Genomic DNA, 20,272 nt, shown 5'->3' with positions numbered 1-20,272 from the left:
TGGATTTTCTTCTGTATTGCTTGGAAGAGTACTAGGAGGGAGTTCAGTAATTTTCTTGCTCACCTGTCCCACTTGTGCTTCCAAGTTTCTAATGGAGGATCTTGTTTCATTCATGAAACTTTGAGTGGTGGTTTTGATCAGATCAGAGACCATGGTTGCTAAGTCAGAGTGGCTCTGCTTAGAACTCTCTGTCTGTTGCTGAGAAGATGATGGAAAAGGCTTGCCATTGCTAAACCTGTTTCTTCCACCATTATTGTTATTGAAATCTTGTTGAGGTCTCTGTTGATCCTTCCATGAGAAATTTGGGTGATTTCTCCATGAAGAATTATAGGTGTTTCCATAGGGTTCTCCTAGGTAATTCACCTCTTCCATTGAGGGGTTCTCAAGATCATAAGCTTCTTCTTCAGATGAAGCATCCTTAGTACTGACTGGTGCATTTTGTATTCCAGACAAACTTTGAGAAATCAAATTGACTTGCTGAGTCAATATTTTGTTCTGAGCCAATATGGCATTCAGAGTATCAATCTCAAGAACTCCTTTCTTCTGATTTGTCCCATTGTTCACAAGATTCCTTTCAGAAGTGTACATGAATTGGTTATTTGCAACCATTTCAATTAGTTCCTGAGCTTCTGTAGGCGTCTTCTTCAGATGAAGAGATCCTCCAGCAGAGCTATCCAAAGACATCTTGGATAGTTCAGAGAGACCATCATAGAAAATACCTATGATGCTCCATTCAGAAAGCATGTCAGAAGGACATTTTCTGATCAATTGTTTGTATCTTTCCCAAGCTTCATAGAGGGATTCTCCTTCCTTCTGTCTGAAAGTTTGGACTTCCACTCTAAGCTTACTCAATTTTTGAGGTGGAAAGAACTTTGCCAAGAAGGCATTGACTAGCTTTTCCCAAGAGTTCAGGCTTTCTTTAGGTTGTGAGTCCAACCATGTTCTAGCTCTGTCTCTTACAGCAAAAGGGAATAGCATAAGTCTGTAGACCTCAGGGTCAACCCCATTAGTCTTGACAGTGTCACAGATTTGCAAGAACTCAGCTAAAAACTGATGAGGATCTTCCAGTGGAAGTCCATGGAACTTGCAGTTCTGTTGCATCAGAGAAACTAATTGAGGCTTAAGCTCAAAGTTGTTTGCTCCAATGGCAGGGATAGAGATGCTTCTCCCATAGAAGTCGGGAGTAGGTGCAGTAAAGTCACCAAGCACCTTCCTTGCATTGTTGGCATTGTTGTTATTTTCGGCTGCCATAGGTTCTTCTTCTTTGAAGATTTCTGTTAGGTCCTCTACAGAGAGTTGTGTCTTAGCTTCTCTTAGCTTTCGCTTCAAGGTCCTTTCAGGTTCAGGGTCAGCTTCAACAAGAATGCCTTTGTCTTTGTTCCTACTCATATGAAAGAGAAGAGAACAAGAAAATGTGGAATCCTCTATGTCACAGTATAGAGATTCCTTGAGGTGTCAGAGGAACAGAAAAATAGAAGGAAGAGGTAGAAGAATTCGAACTTAGTGAGATAGAGTTCGAATTGTGCATTGAGGAGGAGTAGTACTCCATAAATAGAAGGATGTGAGAAGAGAGGAAGAGTTTTTTCGAAAATTAATTAAAAACATTTTAAAAACATTTTGAAAAACTTTAATTAATTTTCGAAAACTAAGATTGAAAAAAAATCAAATGATTTTTGAAAAAGATTTTTAAATTGGAAATAAAAAAGATATGATTGAAAACATTTTTTGAAAAATATGTGATTAAGAAGATATGATTGAAAAGATTTGATTTGAAAAACAATTTAAAAAGATTTGATTTTAAATGACTTGCCTAACAAGAAAAGATATGATTCAAACATTAAACCTTTCTCAACAGAAAAGGCAACATACTTGAAATGTTGAATCAAATCATTAATTGTTAGCAAGTATCTTTGAAAAAGCAAAGAAATTGATTTTGAAAAAGATTTGATTGAAAAGATATGATTTGAAAAAGATTTGATTTTGAAAAACTTTGAAAACCTGAAAAAAAAATTGCATTAAAAACAGAATCTTCCCTCTTGTGCCATCCTGGCGTTAAACGCCTAGAATGGTATCCATTCTGGCGTTTAACGCCCAAAATGCTACCCTTTTGGGCGTTAAACGCCCAACCAGGTATCCTGGCTGGCGTTTAAACGCCAGTTTTCCTTCTTCACCGGGCGTTTTGAACGCCCAGCTTTTTCTGTATAATTCCTCTGCTGCATGTACTGAATCTTCAGTCCTCTGTATTATTGACTTGAAAATAGAACCAAGATCAAATAAACAATGCATGCAATATACCAAACTTAAAATAAGACACTAGACTCAAACAAGAAACATAAAATATTTTTTGTTTTTATGATTTTGTAATTTTTTTTGTGCTTTTTCGAAAATTATATGGAAAAAGAAGATAAAGGTTTCAGAATTCTTAATTAGAACTCCAGGAATTATTGCAATGCTAGTCTAAGACTCTGGTCCAGGAATTAGACATGGCTTCACAGCCAGCCAAGCTTTCAAAGAAAGCTTCGGTCCAAAACACTAGACATGGCCAATGGCCAGCCAAGCATTAGCAGATCATTGCTTCAACAGCAAGGTTGATAGAAATCAACAAGCTCTTGTGATGATAAGTTGAAACCTCGGTCCAATAAGATTAGACATGGCTTCTCAGCCAGCCAGATTTCAACAGATCATCATGAAACTCTAGAATTCATTCTTAAAGAAATCCTGAAAAAAAAATTACCTAATCTAAGCAACACGATGAACCGTCAGTTGTCCATACACGAAACAATCCCCGGCAACGGCGCCAAAAACTTGGTGTGCGAAATTGTGATCACTACTTTTCACAACTCAAATAATCCCTAGTAATGGCCCCAAAAACTTGGTGCTCAATACCATGGCATAAACACAACTTTGCACAACTAACCAGCAAGTGCACTGGGTCGTCCAAGTAATAAACCTTACGCGAGTAAGGGTCGATCCCACGGAGATTGTTGGTATGAAGCAAGCTATGGTCACCTTGTAAATCTTAGTCAGGCAGACTCAAATGGGTATAGATGATGAATAAAACATAAAGATAAAGATAGGGATACTTATGCAATTCATTGGTGAGAACTTCAGATAAGCGAATGGAGATGCTTTGTCCCTTCCGTTTCTCTGCTTTCCTACTGTCTTCATCCAATCCTTCTTACTCCTTTCCATGGCAAGCTTATGCAAGGGTTTCACCGTTGTCAGTGGCTACCTCCCATCCTCTCAGTGGAAATGTTCAACGCACCCTGTCACGGCACGGCTATCCAGCTGTCGGTTCTCGATCATGTCGGAATAGAATCCAGTGATTCTTTTGCGTCTGTCACTAACGCCCCACAATCGCGAGTTTGAAGCACGTCACAGTCATTCAATCATTGAATCCTACTCAGAATACCACAGATAAGGTTAGACCTTCCGGATTCTCTTGAATGCCGCCATCAATTCTAGCCTATACCACGAAGACTCTGATCTCACGGAATGGCTGGCTCGGTTGTTAGGCGATCAACCATGCACCGTGTATCAGGAATCCAAGAGATATTCACCCAATCTAAGGTAGAACGGAGGTGGTTGTCAGTCACACGTTCATAGGTGAGAATGATGATGAGTGTCACGGATCATCACATTCATCAAGTTGAAGAACAAGTGATATCTTGGAACAAGAACAAGCTGAATTGAATAGAAGAACAATAGTAATTGCATTAATACTCGAGGTACAGCAGAGCTCCACACCTTAATCTATGGTGTGTAGAAACTCCACCGTTGAAACTACATAAGAACAAGGTCTAGGCATGGCCGTGAGGCCAGCCTCCCAATGATCTAAGATCTAGAGTGATCAAAAGATGGTCCTAAGATAAAAAATGATCCCCACATGAAAATACAATAGTAAAAGGTCCTATTTATAGGGAACTAGTAGCTTAAGAATTACAAAGATGAGTAAATGACATAAAAATCCACTTCCGGGCCCACTTGGTGTGTGCTTGGGCTGAGCAATGAAGCATTTTCGTGTAGAGACTCTTCTTGGAGTTAAACGCCAGCTTTTGTGCCAGTTTGGGCGTTTAACTCCCACTTTTGTGCCAGTTCCGGCGTTTAACGCTGGGAAATCTGAAGGTGACTTTGAACACCGGTTTGGGCCATCAAATCTTGGGCAAAGTATGGACTATCATATATTGCTGGAAAGCCCAGGATGTCTACTTTCCAACGCCGTTGAGAGCGCGCCAATTGGGCTTCTGTAGCTCCAGAAAATCCACTTCGAGTGCAGGGAGATCAGAATCCAACAGCATCTGCAGTCCTTTTCAGTCTCTGAATCAGATTTTTGCTCAGGTCCCTCAATTTCAGCCAGAAAATACCTGAAATCACAGAAAAACACACAAACTCATAGTAAAGTCCAGAAAAGTGAATTTTAACTAAAAACTAATAAAAATATACTAAAAACTAACTAAATCCTACTAGAAACATACTAAAAACAATGCCAAAAAGCGTACAAATTATCCGCTCATCACAACACCAAACTTAAATTGTTGCTTGTCCCCAAGCAACTGAAAATCAAATAAGATAAAAAGAAGAGAATATGCAATGAACTCCAAAAACATCTATGAAGATCAGTATTAATTAGATGAGCGGGACTTTTAGCTTTTTGCCTCTGAACAGTTTTGGCATCTCACTCTATCCTTTGAAATTCAGAATGATTGGCTTCTTTAGGAACTCAGAATCCAGATAGTGTCATTGATTCTCCTAGTTAAGTATGATGATTCTTGAACACAGCTACTTTATGAGTCTTGGCCGTGGCCCAAAGCACTCTGTCTTCCAGTATTACCACCGGATACATACATGCCACAGACACATAATTGGGTGAACCTTTTCAGATTGTGACTCAGCTTTGCTAGAGTCCCCAATTAGGGGTGTCCAGGATTCTTAAGCACACTCTTTTTTCCTTGGATCACAACTTTATTTCTTTCTTTCTTTTTTTTTCGTTCTTTTTCTCTTTTTTTCTTTTCCCCTTTTTTTCGCATCTTCTCTTTTTTTTTGTATTCACTGCTTTTTCTTGCTTCAAGAATCATTTTTATGATTTTTCAGATCCTCAGTAACATGTCTCCTTTTTCATCATTCTTTCAAGAGCCAACAATTTTAACATTCATGAACCACAAATTCAAAAGACATATGCACTGTTTAAGCATACATTCAGAAAACAAAAGTATTGCCACCACATCAAAATAATTAATCTGTTATAAAATCTGAAATTCATGCAATTCTTCTCTTTTTCAATTAAGAACTTTTTTTCATTTAAGAAAGGTGATGGATTCATAGGACATTCATAACTTTAAGGCATAGACACTAAGACACTAATGATCATAAGACACAAACATAGATAAACATAAGCAAAAAAATTCGAAAAACAGGAAAATGAAGGATAAGGAGATTAAAGAACGGGTCCACCTTAGTGATGGCGGCTTGTTCTTCCTCTTGAAGATCTTATGGAGTGCTTGAGCTCCTCAATGTCTCTTCCTTGCCTTTGTTGCTCCTCTCTCATGATTCTTTGATCTTCTCTAATTTCATGCAGGAGGATGGAATGTTCTTGGTGCTCCACCCTAAGTTGTCCCATGTTGGAACTCAATTCTCCTAGGGAGGTGTTCAGTTGCTCCCAATAGTTTTGTGGAGGAAAGTGCATCCCTTGAGGCATCTCAGGGATTTCATGATGAGTGGGGTCTCTTGTTTGCTCCATCCTTTTCTTAGTGATGGGCTTGTCCTCATCAATGAGGATGTCTCCTTCTATGTCCACTCCAACTGAATAACAGAGGTGACAAATGAGATGAGGAAAGGCTAACCTTGCCAAGGTAGAGGACTTGTCCGCCACCTTATAGAGTTCTTGGGCTATAACCTCATGAACTTCTATTTCTTCTCCAATCATGATGCTATGAATCATGATGGCCCGGTCTAGAGTAACTTCGGACCGGTTGCTAGTGGGAATGATTGAGCGTTGGATAAACTCCAACCATCTCCTAGCCACTGGCTTGAGGTCATGCCTTCTCAGTTGAACCAGCTTCCCTCTTGAATCTTTCTTCCATTGGGCGCCCTTTTCACAAATGTCAGTGAGGACTTGGTCCAACCTTTGATCAAAGTTGACCCTTCTTGTGTAAGGATGTTCATCTCCTTGCATCATGGGCAAGTTGAATGCCAACCTCACATTTTCCGGACTAAAATCTAAGTATTTCCCCCGAACCATTGTAAGCCAATTCTTTGGGTCCGGGTTCACACTTTGATCATGGTTCTTGGTGATCCATGCATTGGCATAGAACTCTTGAACCATTAAGATTCCGACTTGTTGAATGAGGTTGGTAAGAACTTCCCAACCTCTTCTTCGAATCTCATGTCGGATCTCCGGATATTCACTCTTTTTGAGTTTGAAAGGGACCTCGGGGATCACCTTCTTCAAGGCCACAACTTCATAGAAGTGGTCTTGATGCACCCTTGAGATGAATCTCTCCATCTCCCATGACTCGGAGGTGGAAGCTTTTGCCTTCCCTTTTCACTTTCTAGAGGTTTCTCCGGCCTTGGATGCCATAAATGGTTATGGAAAAACAAAAAGCAATGCTTTTACCACACCAAACTTAAAAGGTTTGCTCGTCCTCGAGCAAAAGAAGAAAGAAGAGAGTAGAAGAAGAAGAAAATGGAGGAGATGGAGGAGGCTTATGTTTCAGCCAAGGGGGAAGAAGTAGTGTTTAGGTTGTGAACATGAAAGGGTGAAGGTGGGTTTATATAGGGGTGAAGAGAGGGGTAGGGTTCGGCCATTTTGGGTGGGTTTGGGAGGGAAAGTGGTTTGAATTTGAATGGTGAGGTAGGTGGGATTTATATGAAGGATGGATGTGAGTGGTGAAGAGAAAGAGGGTGGTGGGGGTTGGTGGGGATCCTGTGGGGTCCACAGATCCTGAGGTGTCAAGGAAAAGTCATCCCTGCACCAAATGGCATGCAAAAATGCATTCTGAGCCAATTCTGGCATTAAACACCGGGCTGGTGCCCATTTCTGGCATTTAACGCCAAGTGCTTGCCCTTTTCTGGCGTTTAACGCCAGTCTGGTGCCCCTTTCTGGCGTTAAACGCCCAGAATGGTGCCAGACTGGGCGTTAAACACCCATCTGCTAGCCTTACTGGCATTTAAACGCCAGTAGGTACTTCCTCCAGGGTGTGCTATTTTTCTTCCTGTTTTTCATTCTGTTTTTTCTTTTTCACTTGATTTTGTGACTTCTCATGATCATCAACCTACATAAAATAGCAAAAGAAAATAGATAAAATATAACATTGGGTTGCCTCCCAACAAGCGCTTCTTTAATGTCAGTAGCTTGACAGAGGGCTCTCATGGAGCCTCACAAATGCTCAGAGCAATGTTGGAACCTCCCAACACCAAACTTAGAGTTTGAATGTGGGGGTTCAACACCAAACTTAAAAGTTGGTTGTGGCCTCCCAACACCAAACTTAGAGTTTGACTGTGGGGGCTCTGTTTGACTCTGCTTTGAGAGAAGCTCTTCATGCTTCCTATCCATGGTGACAGAGGGGTATCCTTGAGCCTTAAACACAAAGGATTCTTCATTCACTTGAATGATCAATTCACCTCTGTCCACATCAATCACAGCCTTTGATGTGGCTAGGAAGGGTCTGCCAAGGATGATAGATTCATCCATGCTTCTTTCAGTCTCTAGGACTATGAAATCAGCAGGGATGTAATGGTCTTCAACCTTTACCAGAACATCCTCTACAAGTCCATAAGCTTGTTTCTTTGAATTGTCTGCCATCTCTAGTGAGATTCTTGCAGCTTGCACCTCAAAGATCCATAGCTTCTCCATTACAGAGAGAGGCATGAGGTTTACACTTGACCCTAAGTCACATAGAGCCTTCTTAAAGGTCATGGTGCCTATGGTACAAAGTATTGAAAACTTCCCAGGATCTTGTCTCTTTAGAGGTAATTTCTGCCTAGACAAGTCATCCATTTCTTTGGTGAGCAAAGGGGGTTCATCCTCCCAAGTCTCATTACCAAATAACTTGTCATTTAGCTTCATGATTGCTCCAAGGTATTTAGCAACTTGCTCTTCAGTGACATACTCATCCTCTTCAGAGGAAGAATACTCATCAGGGCTCATGAATGGCAGAAGTAAATCCAATGGAATCTCTATGGTTTCATTTTGAGCCTCAGATTCCCATGGTTCCTCATTAGGGAACTCATTGGAGGTCAGTGGACGTCCATTGAGGTCTTCCTCAGTGGCGTTCACTGCCTTTTCCTCCTCTCCAAATTCGGCCATGTTGATGGTGATGACAAGTCATCATATACCCATTTTTTCAAGCTAATTTCACTTGTTTTGTTAGTCTTTATGCACTTTCTTGCTTCTTAAGTAAGTGATTTGGAGTGAAAATGCACAACTTCTTTAAATCAAGCAACCACCATGAAATTAATGTTAATCCATGAGGTTTAAGCTAATTTTAATTGAATTTTAATTGATTTATAAGCCTCTTGAATTTAGTGATACTTTGAGTGGTTGTTTTGGTTTATTGTAGGTGAAGAAAAGAAAAGAAAAGGAAAAGCGTGGCCTAAGAAGTGTAGCCCAAGGAAAGGAAAGTGTGGTCAAGGCAAGAGGAAGTGTGCCGCATGCAAAGGTGGAGGCAAACATTGCCCTCCACAAGGGCACACTGCCCTCTAGGAGGGCAACATAAGGGAACCAAGCAAAGAAGGCAACTCTGCCCTGCCCACTACAAGGGCAGAGCACAAAATTGTGCCTTGGAACCAAGAAGAAGAGAACCTTGCCCTGCCCTCCACAAGGGCAGTATCGGGCTCACCAAGGAAGAAAATCAAAGAAAAATATCACCCATGCATGCCACAAGAATCGAACACGGAACAAGGAAGAAGCAAGGAACTAAGGTTGAGTGCCGTGCCAAGAAACCAAGGAAATTAATTGAGCGGATGTTCCAGCCGTGTTTCGAACACGGGACTTCAAAGTGGAAACACTGCCCTGCCCTCCGCGAGGGCAGGGCAGCATTTTGTTGGTGCATGGATCTGGCGCACCAAGGCTCAAATCTGGCGCACCAAGGCTCAATTCTGGCGCACCATCACAATCCTGGCAGCACCAATTTTTCCTGCCCTGCCCTCCGCGAGGGCAGGGCAGCATTTTGTGCATCACAGCTCGATCCTGGCGCATCACAGCTCGATCCTGGCAGCACCAAGCACGCACCGTGGCACATTCTGGCGCACCAATTTTTCCTGCCCTGCCCTCGGCGCGGGCAGGGCAGCGTTTTGCGCACCAACATGCACCAGGCCGTACCAAAGCCGCACCAACATGCACCAAATCCTGCCCTGCCCTCCACAAGGGCAGGGCAGCCTCCTGGGAGCAACTTCTCATGGGCCGAAAATTCAAATTAAAACCCCATTTTAATTCATTTCTTCACCAAATCAAAAGCCCATCCAAATCCCAAAATCCAAGAATAGAAAGTGTATAAATAGGAGCTAGTTTGATGTAATTAGGACTTTTTGACTTATCTTTGGCTTAGCTTTTGAATTTGGCACTCTCTTTGAGCTTTGAATTTTTTGGCAATTGTTTTTGAGAGACTTGACCGAGAGTTCAGAGGATTAAGGGAGAATTGACTGATCTCCTTCCTCATTCTTGCTCGGGCAATTCTACTCTTCTGTTTCTGAGTTTTGGGTGTGAGAAATTGAGGAAATTCTGTCTCAATTCCCATTCAAACTCTCTTCAAATCTTTTTCTGCACAATTCAATTTCACTTCTGTTACTTTTACTGCTTCTTCTTCAATTATCTACCAATTGCTTTGAAAGCTTGGATCTAGGAAGGCAAATAGAGATCTAGGCTCTGCTACCTAGTCTCTTGAGACTTGAGACCCAATTTTACTTTTGGTTCTTCTGTGAACCCTACTGCACTTTAATTTCATTTTCTGTCTGAATCTCTGTTTGATCCAATTCATCTTCTACTTAATTAATTGTTGCAATTTAATTTCTCTTTGTTTAGATTCTGCAATCCCAGTCCTCAAATCCCTCTTACATTCAAGCAATTTACATTTCTTGCCAATTAAGTTACTGCTATTTACATTTCTTGCACTTTAAGTTTCAGTCATTTACTTTCTTGTTCTTTAAGATTCTGCAAGTTTACTTTCCTGTTCTTTAATTTACTGCAATTTGCCCTTCCCCTTTTACAATTACTGTCATTTACTTCCTGTTAAACACAAATCACTCAACCAACACTTGATTTGCTTGACTAAACCAACCACTAAACTAAAATTGCTCAATCCTTCAATCCCTGTGGGATCGACCTCACTCATGTGAGTTATTATTACTTGATGCGACCCGGTACACTTGCCGGTGAGTTTTGTGTTGGATCGTTTTCCACACATCAAGTTTTTGGCGCCGTTGCCGGGGATTGAAATAGATTGACAATGATTAAGTGAAGTGGAGGTCTAGATTAAGCACTTTTTCTTTTCTGTTATTCTAATTCTTACTAACACACTAACTGTTTGAATTTTTGCTTAAACTAACTAAAACTTCATTCTAGCTATAGATTGAAGTTTCATTAGCTTTCTGGGTTTGTGTGTTTATTGTTGTGTGTTTGTATGTCAGGTACAGGAAGATCTTCCCCTATCCTCTCTGAAATTGATCAAAGAACTCTTCGGAGAATAAGAAGAGCTGAAAGAGGGAAGAACGTTATTGGAGAAGAAGAATCTGAGGAGGAATTCCAAGAAATGGAAGGAGATCCCAATCAACCAGGAGAAGGAGCCAACAATAACCAACAACAACGAAGAGTCTTGGCTTCATACACATTTGCAAATGCTAGAGACTGTGGAAGTAGCATTCTTCCTCCTAATGTCAATGCAAACAATTTTGAACTAAAGCCACAACTCATCACTCTGGTTCAAAACAATTGTTCTTTTGGAGGAGGGCCTTTGGAGGATCCAAATCAACATTTGTCTACCTTTTTGAGAATCTGTGACACAGTGAAAACCAATGGTGTACCTCCTGATAGTTACAAGTTACTGCTCTTTCCATTTTCTCTCAGAGATAAAGCCACTCAATGGCTAGAGACCTTTCCAAAAGAAAGCATCAACACTTGGGATGACTTGGTGAGTAAGTTTCTTGCCAAATTTTATCCCCCTCAAAGAATCCTAAGGTTGAAGACTGAGGTTCAAACGTTCACTCAATTGGAGGCTGAGAACTTATATGAAGCATGGGAAAGATATAAGGCTCTATTGAGGAAATGTCCACCAGAGATGTTCACTGAGTGGGACAAGTTGCAGAACTTCTATGAAGGACTCACTCTTAAAGCTCAAGAAGCACTTGATCACTCAGCTGGAGGCTCCTTGCAACTGATGAAGACCACAGAGGAAGCTCAAAACCTCATTGATATGGTGGCCAATAACCAATATTTTTTTGCTCATCAAAGATAACGCCAACCATCACAAAGAAGAGGAGTAATGGAGTTGGAAGGAGTGGATTCTATTCTAGCTCAGAACAAGATAATGCAGCAGCAGATTCAACAACAGTTTGAACAAATGGCCAAAAGAATTGATGGCTTGCAAGTTGCATCAGTGAGTGCCACAAGCCAACCACCAACTGCTTGGGTGCAAGGTGAAGAAACTCAAGAGGAGCAACAGCAAGAGCAAGTCCAATACATGCACAACCAAAATTCTGGAACAAATGAAGTCTATGGTGATACTTACAATCCATCTTGGAAGAATCATCCCAACCTTAGATGGGGAGATAACCATAATCAAAACCAACAACCATGGCAAAGAAACACAAGTCAGAACAATTGGAAAAACACAAACCACAACCCCCAGCCAAACACTAACCAAAATACATACAGAAAACCACAAAATAACTACCCCAACTCTAACCATTATCCACCTAACAACCACCCAACAAATCAAAACACCTATCATCATCCATCAACACCCCAAAACCAACCAAGTTCACAAGAATCCCAGAGGATCACTAATCTAGAGCTGCTCATGGAGAAACTGATGAAGAACCAAGAATTGACAACAAAGAACCAAGAAGCCTCAATGAAGAACCTAGAGAGGCAGATTGGACAAATCTCCAAATAGATTTCTGTTGAGAAGCCATCAAGTTCACTACCTAGTGACACCATTCCCAACCCAAAGGAAGAATGCAAGGTTGTGCAACTAAGAAGTGGAAAAGTGTTAACAGATGGTAACCAAGGGGCAACCAAGCATAATGACACTGAGCCAACAAAGAATGATGAAGCCATCAACAAGGACATGATAACCAAAAATGTCCCAGAAAAACTCACAGAGGAAGACAACAAGCCACAGAATTTGAAGAAAGGAGAGCAAATCAGGGAAGAACCAATTTCAAAACAGCATCAAGTGGAGAAGAGCTCAACACCACCACTGCCTTATCCACAGAGATTTCACAAGGAAACAAAGGATCAGCATTTCCACAAATTTCTTGAGACTTTCAAGAAGTTGGAGATCAACATACCTTTAGCTGAAGCATTGGAGCAAATGCCTTTATATGCCAAGTTCTTAAAGGAGCTCATTAACAAGAAGAGACGGTGGAATGAAAAGGAGACTGTAATGCTCAGTGAAGAATGCAGTGCACTCATTAAAAAGGGACTCCCTCCCAAGCTTGAAGACCCTGGAGGTTTCTTCTTACCATGCACTATTGGAAACCTATTCATTAACAAGGGGATGTGCGATCTAGGAGCAAGCATAAATCTAATCCCATATTTTCTAGTGAAAAAGCTTGGCATAGAGGAGGTGAAACCAACACAGATGTCCTTGGAATTGGTGGACCAATCAGTAGTGTATCCTAAAGGGCTGATTGAGAACCTTTTAGTTAAGGTTGGCAAGTTCATCTACCCGGCAGATTTTGTGATCCTGGATTCTTCAGAAAATGGAAGTGACTCCATAATACTTGGTTGACCATTTCTGGCCACTGCTAGAGCCATTGTGGATATAGAGCAAGGAGAGTTAACCCTCAGGATGCATGAGGAGAGCATCATCCTGAAAGTCTTTCCAGAAATACAAAGGGATGAAGAAACAAGCAAAATGAGTGATGATCTCCTTCCAAAGCAATCAACTGACAAGGAAGTAGAACAGAAAAACAAACAGATGCAAGAAGAAAAAGGGATTCAAAAGGAAGCAGGGGTGATAAGCAAGAAGGAAGGTATCACAACTCAAGTAACTGTCAAGAAAGAAAGATCAACAAGCAAGAAAAAGATGAAGAGCAAGAAAAAGGCTCACAAAGGGTGGAAGAACAAGAAAATCCCAACAGAAGGATTTGCCAAAGGTGACAAGGTGCAACTAGTGTATCAACAGCTGGGAACAAAGGATTACTACACTGTCAACCAAGTACTCTCTCTTGAGCACATTGAAATTGAGCATCAAGGAACACAGAGAAAGCTTACAGTGAGAGGTGACAAGTTGAGACATCACCAACATCAACCACCTTAAAGGGAGTTTAATGTCAAGCTAGTGACAATAAAAGAGCGCTTGTTGGGAGGCAACCCAACCTGAGGTAGTTTTCTTTCCATAGCTTTTTCAATAAAAATGTTGAATAATTGGTATGCATTGCAAGGAGCTAAGTTTGGTGTTGCACATCAAAACAATTTAAGGGAGAATGAAAGATTCTAAGTTTGGTGTTCCACCAAAATATCATTTAAAAACACATTCTCACCTCTTGCTTGATGCTAGCACCAAGCAACCAAACATATTACTCAACTGTTTAATTGCTTTCTAGCTTTAATTTCATTAACCTTTAGCAAAGACACAAGGTTTCACATATGGTTAAAACTGTTGCATAAGAGGCAGTGGCAAACAATTAAGTTTGGTGTTCCCATACCAAAATCAATCCAGAGTCACACTCAATTTATGCATACTAACCATACACTTAAGGGTTTGAGAAGCAAGCAACTTTGAAAATTATGCAGGACATGAGTCAACAATTGAAGGTATTGTGCATCTTAACTCAAAGAAAACACAACAGAAGGAAGAATCAAAGGACTGCAACTTCGAAGGTTGTATCTAAACTTGATCCTTGCTGCTGTGAAATGTTTTGAATCTGGAAACCATTGTATGTCTTGCTAAAGTGTTCATCTAGTTGCAAGTGAAATTTTTTGTTACAAATGCTAAATCTGCATAATGCGTGTTATCCATCACTTAGCTTGAGATTTTGTTTTGTTTCCCATATGCTTAAATAAAAGAGTTTGGTTTGAATTGAAAAGTAAAATATCCAATGTTGCATAAGCATGAATGGAAGTTGGTGGTGGTATATGTGTTTGATTAAATGCATAACTCATGAAATAATTGTTGCATAATATCATTCTCATTCAATTGTGAGTTAGCTTGCTGTTATAAAGACTCTTATCAATAATGAAAAAGCCCTTGGTAACAAAAACAGAAAGAAAAGGGAAAGAAAAAGCCAAAATGGCAAGAAAAAAAACAAAGAATAAAGGTTGGACACCAATAGCTTGGACCCTAGGACACATGCCTGTGGTGTTCTTGTACTAAGATATGCTTGGATGAGTAAATTCTAAGGGGTATTTTAAAACCCGGTCACTTAGATCAACTGATTTGGGATGGCCAATTGAAAATCCACAATAAAGAGCAACTTAGATACAGAACATTTAGTTATCCAAAGAGATGCTGGGCATCAATGATCCTAGGAAGAATTAGTGAGCCAAGTGTCTGTGGTGGAGAGATGTTGAGTAAAAGAAAGAAACAAATAAAGCCAAAGGCTAATACTGCAACATTTGACACCAAACCTCCAAAAGAATAATAAGCTTGTTAAGCATTGTAAGCCAAGGAAAGTTAACAAGGGAGTAATTAAAAAGTGAGTCTTCTAACAGCAAGTTTAGCAAGCCTTTGAGGAAAAGATGTGTATTATGTAGCAGCAACAATAAGTGAGTTGTCATTGTCTGCATAAAGACCCCATAAATCAAGTTCTGTTATATGCCTAATAAGGATATGTGTTCTTTTCTTATTCATGTCATTTACTCTTATTTTTTGATGCTTGCTTGGGGACAAGCAAGATTTAAGTTTGGTGTTGTGATGACAAGTCATCATATACCCATTTTTTCAAGCTAATTTCACTTGTTTTGTTAGTCTTTATGCACTTTCTTGCTTCTTAAGTAAGTGATTTGGAGTGAAAATGCACAACTTCTTTAAATCAAGCAACCACCATGAAATTAATGTTAATCCATGAGGTTTAAGCTAATTTTAATTGAATTTTAATTGATTTATAAGCCTCTTGAATTTAGTGATACTTTGAGTGGTTGTTTTGGTTTATTGTAGGTGAAGAAAAGAAAAGAAAAGGAAAAGCGTGGCCTAAGAAGTGTAGCCCAAGGAAAGGAAAGTGTGGTCAAGGCAAGAGGAAGTGTGCCGCATGCAAAGGTGGAGGCAAACATTGCCCTCCACAAGGGCACACTGCCCTCTAGGAGGGCAACATAAGGGAACCAAGCAAAGAAGGCAACTCTGCCCTGCCCACTACAAGGGCAGAGCACAAAATTGTGCCTTGGAACCAAGAAGAAGAGAACCTTGCCCTGCCCTCCACAAGGGCAGTATCGGGCTCACCAAGGAAGAAAATCAAAAGAAAAATATCACCCATGCATGCCACAAGAATCGAACACGGAACAAGGAAGAAGCAAGGAACTAAGGTTGAGTGCCGTGCCAAGAAACCAAGGAAATTAATTGAGCGGATGTTCCAGCCGTGTTTCGAACACGGGACTTCAAAGTGGAAACACTGCCCTGCCCTCCGCGAGGGCAGGGCAGCATTTTGTTGGTGCATGGATCTGGCGCACCAAGGCTCAAATCTGGCGCACCAAGGCTCAATTCTGGCGCACCATCACAATCCTGGCAGCACCAATTTTTCCTGCCCTGCCCTCCGCGAGGGCAGGGCAGCATTTTGCGCATCACAGCTCGATCCTGGCGCATCACAGCTCGATCCTGGCAGCACCAAGCACGCACCGTGGCACATTCTGGCGCACCAATTTTTCCTGCCCTGCCCTCGGCGCGAGCAGGGCAGCATTTTGCGCACCAACATGCACCAGGCCGTACCAAAGCCGCACCAACATGCACCAAATCCTGCCCTGCCCTCCACAAGGGCAGGGCAGCCTCCTGGGAGCAACTTCTCATGGGCCGAAAATTCAAATTAAAACCCCATTTTAATTCATTTCTTCACCAAATCAAAAGCCCATCCAAATCCCAAAATCCAAGAATAGAAAGTGTATAAATAGGAGCTAGTTTGATGTAATTAGGACTTTTTGACTTATCTTTGGCTTAGCTTTTGAATTTGGCACTCTCTTTGAGCTTTGAATTTTTTGGCAATTGTTTTTGAGAGACTTAACCGAGAGTTCAGAGGATTAAGGGAGAATTGACTGATCTCCTTCCTCATTCTTGCTCGGGCAATTCTACTCTTCTGTTTCTGAGTTTTGGGTGTGAGAAATTGAGGAAATTCTGTCTCAATTCCCATTCAAACTCTCTTCAAATCTTTTTCTGCACAATTCAATTTCACTTCTGTTACTTTTACTGCTTCTTCTTCAATTATCTACCAATTGCTTTGAAAGCTTGGATCTAGGAAGGCAAATAGAGATCTAGGCTCTGCTACCTAGTCTCTTGAGACCTGAGACCCAATTTTACTTTTGGTTCTTCTGTGAACCCTGCTGCACTTTAATTTCATTTTCTGTCTGAATCTCTGTTTGATCCAATTCATCTTCTACTTAATTAATTGTTACAATTTAATTTCTCTTTGTTTAGATTCTGCAATCCCAGTCCTCAAATCCCTCTTACATTCAAGCAATTTACATTTCTTGCCAATTAAGTTACTGCTATTTACATTTCTTGCACTTTAAGTTTCAGTCATTTACTTTCTTGTTCTTTAAGATTCTGCAAGTTTACTTTCCTGTTCTTTAATTTACTGCAATTTGCCCTTCCCCTTTTACAATTACTGTCATTTACTTCCTGTTAAACACAAATCACTCAACCAACACTTGATTCGCTTGACTAAACCAACCACTAAACTAAAATTGCTCAATCCTTCAATCCCTGTGGGATCGACCTCACTCATGTGAGTTATTATTACTTGATGCGACCCGGTACACTTGCCGGTGAGTTTTGTGTTGGATCGTTTTCCACACATCAGATGGCCTTGCACTCTCCTTTTGGATTTTCTTCTGTATTGCTTGGAAGAGTACTAGGAGGGAGTTCAGTAATTTTCTTGCTCAGCTGTCCCATTTGTGCCTTCAAGTTTCTAATGGAGGATCTTGTTTCATTCGTGAAACTTTGAGTGGTGGTTTTGATCAGATCAGAGACCATGGTTGCTAAGTCAGAGTGGCTCTGCTTAGAACTCTCTGTCTGTTGCTGAGAAGATGATGGAAAAGGCTTGCCATTGCTAAACCTGTTTCTTCCACCATTATTGTTATTGAAATCTTGTTGAGGTCTCTGTTGATCCTTCCATGAGAAATTTGGGTGATTTTTCCATGAAGAATTATAGGTATTTCCATAGGGTTCTCCTAGGTAATTCACCTCTTCCATTGAGGGGTTCTCAGGATCATAAGCTTCTTCTTCAGATGAAGCATCCTTAGTACTGACTGGTGCATTTTGTATTCCAGACAGACTTTGAGAAATCAAATTGACTTGCTGAGTCAATATTTTGTTTTGAGCCAATATGGCATTCAGAGTATCAATCTCAAGAACTCCTTTCTTCTGATTTGTCCCATTGTTCACAAGATTCCTTTCAGAAGTGTACATGAATTGGTTATTTGCAACCATTTCAATTAGTTCCTGAGCTTCTGTAGGTGTCTTCTTCAGATGAAGAGATCCTCCAGCAGAGCTATTGATGACATGTCATCATATACCTATTTTTCTATGCTTTTTCATACAAGAAATTGATGATTTGTGCTTAAATATTGAATGCTTTTGTACATAAATGATATATTTCCTTGATATTTTAATTTTATAAACCTTGTACGAAATAAGAAGAAAAAGAAGCAAAGAAGCACAAAAAAGGAGAAAAAAAGAGCTTTGGGACACACTTTGAAGTTGGAGCACACTTTGGAGGCTTAGGCCACGCTTTTAAAAGCGTGGCCCATGACCAAATTAATGAAGAATAAGCAATCAGCACACACTGCCCTGCTCTTGCCAAGGGCATGGCAGAATCATGATGAAACAAAGTGAGGTTGGAGCAAATTTTCGCTAAGTTAAAATCTGGCCGCTCACAACATGACCATGCCTACTTCAAAGGGCTATAACTTGAGCTACAGACGTCCGATTGATGTGCTTTTAGTTGCGTTGGAAAGCTGACATTCAGAGCTTTCCAACGATATATAGCAATCCATATTTGGCGTACAATTGAGGCAGGAACAAAAGGCATCTTTAAGGGCCAAAAATAAGCGAAAATAAACCAAAGTGCTTCCACCAAGGTTCGAAGCTGGAGCCTCACTCCAAAGCAAAGTAGCGCTCAATTTTCTGCCCTGCCCTCTTGGAGAGCAGGGCAATGTCGTGCTCTTCATGGAAAATCAAGGAAAATTGCTCCCCCAATTGCTTGCCACAAGGATCGAACACAGCACCATGAGGAAACAAGAAACTAAGCCTTAATTTGGTGCCAAGAAAACCAAGGAAAAGAAGTAGCGTGTGCATCCACCAAGTTTCGAACTTGGAACTTCACTTTTGGAAACACTGCCCTGCCCTCCGCGAGGGCAGGGCAGCATTTTGTGGTGCACAGCCAGCGCACCATTCTGGCGCACCAAGGGAAGGCTCGGCAGCACCAGCAGCACGCACAGGCACCACTCGGCAGCACCAGCAGCACGCACAGGCACCACTCGGCAGCACCAGCAGCACGCACAGGCACCAATCTGGTGCACCAAAAAGTTCTGCCCTACCCTCCGCGAGGGCAGGGCAGCATCCTGCAGCACCAAGCTCGCACGCCACGCTCGCACCAAGGCCGCATGCATCAAATTCTGCCCTGCCCTCCACAAGGGCAGGGCAGCCTCCTGGGAACACCCATGGGCCAAAATTCAATTCAAATTCCCTTTGAACTCAAATCTTCACCAATTGAACCAAGGCCATCCAAGACCCATCTCTCCTCAAATCCAAAGCAAGCAAAGCCCACATCATCACTCAAAGGCACATGGATAAATTAGATTAGGATTTTTATTTTAATTGTAATTTGTTTTAATTTTATTTTCATTTTCACTTTGAAAAGCTTATATAAAGGCATCACTCTCATTTCAGAGGGGGGAGCTCGATTGGAAAGAAGAGGTTGGCTCCAATAGCGAGCATTAGGAATAGATAGCTCTCTCCTTTAAGTTTTCTTTTCTGCTTTAAATCTTGGGTAGAGAATTGAAGAAATTCTGTTTCAATCTCACCTTGAGATCTCTTGTTTACTTTTTCTGCATAATTGAAATTCACATACTGCTTCATCTTCTCTTTAATTCTGCAATTCATTTTTCTTCTTTATGTTGCAAACTGTTCTTGTTGAATCAAGGAAGGATACGAGATCTAGACTTGTTATCTAGTCTCTTCTACTCCTGAGATCTTGAACCCAATTTTTAATTGCTGCAACTTAAGCACTTGTTTTGCTGCAAATTAAGCACCAGTATTTCTCTGTTTACTTTTCAAGGCATTTTTACTTTTCTGTTAAGATCTAGTTCCATTGAATCAATCCGCTACTCTTTTACTTGTTGCAATTTATTTTTCCTTGATTAATTTCTGCAATCCCACATCCCTGACCCATTTAAGATTCAAGCAATTTACATTTCTTATCATTTAAGTTTCTGCAATTTACATTGCTTGTTCTTTAAGTTTCCTGCCATTTACATTCTGCGATTTAAGTTCATTGCTATTCACATTCTGCTGCAACAATTCTCACTCACCAATGTTAGCTTGACTAAACTAATCACCCACTAAAGTTGCTTGATCCATCAATCCCTATGGGATCGACCTCACTCTTGTGAGTTATTACTACTTGATGCGACCCAGTATACTTGCCGGTTGGATTTGTGTGTTGGAAATTCATTTTTCCACAAAAACACCATCAAGTTTTTGGCGCCGTTGCCGGGGATTGATTAGATCAACAATGATTAAGTGGGTGAGAAGTCTAGATCAAGCATTTTTTTTGTTTTTGTTCTCTGTTTTAAAGTGAAACGAAGGTGTTTGAGTTTTTGCCTCACTAAGAAATTCTCATCTCTGATATGAGTAATTTCAATTTTCCTTGGTGTTGTGTTTTCCAAAATTTAAATGGAGTTCAACTC

At 40.7% G+C, this 20,272-nt stretch overlaps 1 non-coding gene across 1 annotated transcript; it reads left to right on the top strand.

The window, feature by feature from the left end:
• Nucleotides 1-738: 738 nt before the first annotated feature.
• LOC130956769 (small nucleolar RNA R71) lies at nt 739-846 on the top strand. The gene has a single exon (XR_009077203.1). It is a non-coding gene; the product is annotated as a small nucleolar RNA R71 (small nucleolar RNA).
• The last annotated feature ends 19,426 nt before the right edge of the window (nt 847-20,272 follow it).

The sequence above is a fragment of the Arachis stenosperma genome, chromosome 1, assembly GCF_014773155.1.
Source record: "Arachis stenosperma cultivar V10309 chromosome 1, arast.V10309.gnm1.PFL2, whole genome shotgun sequence".
NCBI classification, from domain to species: Eukaryota; Viridiplantae; Streptophyta; class Magnoliopsida; order Fabales; family Fabaceae; genus Arachis; species Arachis stenosperma.
This window is presented reverse-complemented; position numbering and strand designations above follow the sequence as displayed.